Raw genomic sequence first — 1305 nt, 5'->3', positions numbered from 1 at the left:
TCAAGACTTCTGGATTTCTTCTCTGGATGTAAACAGATGGATCGTGGACTTTAACGAACGGAACTACAAGATCACCATCAATTGTTTTCAAGTCGTCACTCGGTGGCAATTGACACTACCGAAAAAGAAATCCTAATTGCCAAAACATCAAATCATTGTGAAATTCAGGGGGTGCCCCCCTGAATCCCCCCAGTTTCCTTTTAGGTCAGGGGGGCATGCCACCCTGAAACCCCCCATTTATAGTTAAATTTACTATTAAAAAACTATTTTCAAACATCAATAACTCAATAACTAAACTATTGATTTGCAGCAAAAATGAAGGCCATATATAATATATTCGTGTTCAGCATGCAAAATACTACTAGAATAAAAGTATATCAAACGGGTACATGAGACGGGTGTATTAGTATTAAAATTAGTAAAAAAATACCCGATAATTTTTGGAGAGGGCCTTTAGTCTTTAGTATGATGGTTACGAGGTCTAGATCTAGATTGGCTGATTTTGTAGTTTCATTCGTTAAAGTGAAGAGTAGGGGGGGTTTCATTCAGGGGGCTTGCCCCCCTGACCTAATAATACCTAATAAAAAATATCGAGAGGGGGGGGTGGTTACGGGGGGCATGCCCCCCTTCCCCCCTGAATTTACCATAATTTGATGTTTTGCAGTTAGGTTGCATCCCTGTTCTTTGTGTTGCCTATTTGGTCATCAAGACTTCTGGATTTCTTCTCTGGATGTAAACAAATGGATCGTGGACTTTAACGAACGGAACCACAAGATCACCCTAGATTCTACTTTGCATAGATCTAGCTGAAAATCTAGTAACTTGGTAGACTATAAATTATAGTATAATTTAAGTAGGTCTAGAATCTAGTCTAGATCTAGATTCTGTAGAGTTAAACTCTTGATCTAGAATCTAGTACTCTTCTAGATCTCCCAAATGCCGGCATGGGCGCCAGAGGAGATACTGCTGATGATGCCAGAGGCCAGAAAATCGAGAGTGACTAGATCTAGTTCTGTAGAGCCCCTTCCCATGTTTTAATTATAAATTAAAAACATAGTTTTGTTCTGTCCATGTTTAAGTTTAGGCTGTGATTAGAGTTGGGTCGGGCTCGCTGAATCAGCGTCCGCGAGTAATGAATTACTCGCTGGCACTACCCGCAAACGAGCGGATGGGTCACGAGCCGTCTGCTTGTGAAGAGTAGTTCGCTACTTGCTATGCTTGGGACAGAGACAACAGTTCGTTTAGCGAGCGGACGGACGGAGAGATTCTGTGCATTCGAGCAGGCGGACGGACGGACGTGGATGG

At 42.1% G+C, this 1305-nt stretch overlaps 1 protein-coding gene across 1 annotated transcript in view; it reads left to right on the top strand.

The window, feature by feature from the left end:
- LOC101849929 (coiled-coil and C2 domain-containing protein 2A) overlaps positions 1 to 1305 on the top strand; it is a gene marked incomplete at its 5' end in the record, with an annotated part of 66638 nt that overhangs the window by 749 nt on the left and 64584 nt on the right.

This window comes from Aplysia californica, unplaced genomic scaffold, assembly GCF_000002075.1.
Source record: "Aplysia californica isolate F4 #8 unplaced genomic scaffold, AplCal3.0 scaffold00196, whole genome shotgun sequence".
Classification (NCBI taxonomy): domain Eukaryota; kingdom Metazoa; phylum Mollusca; class Gastropoda; order Aplysiida; family Aplysiidae; genus Aplysia; species Aplysia californica.
The sequence above is the reverse complement of the archived record's forward strand: the minus strand, read 5'-3'. Positions and strand labels throughout refer to the sequence as shown.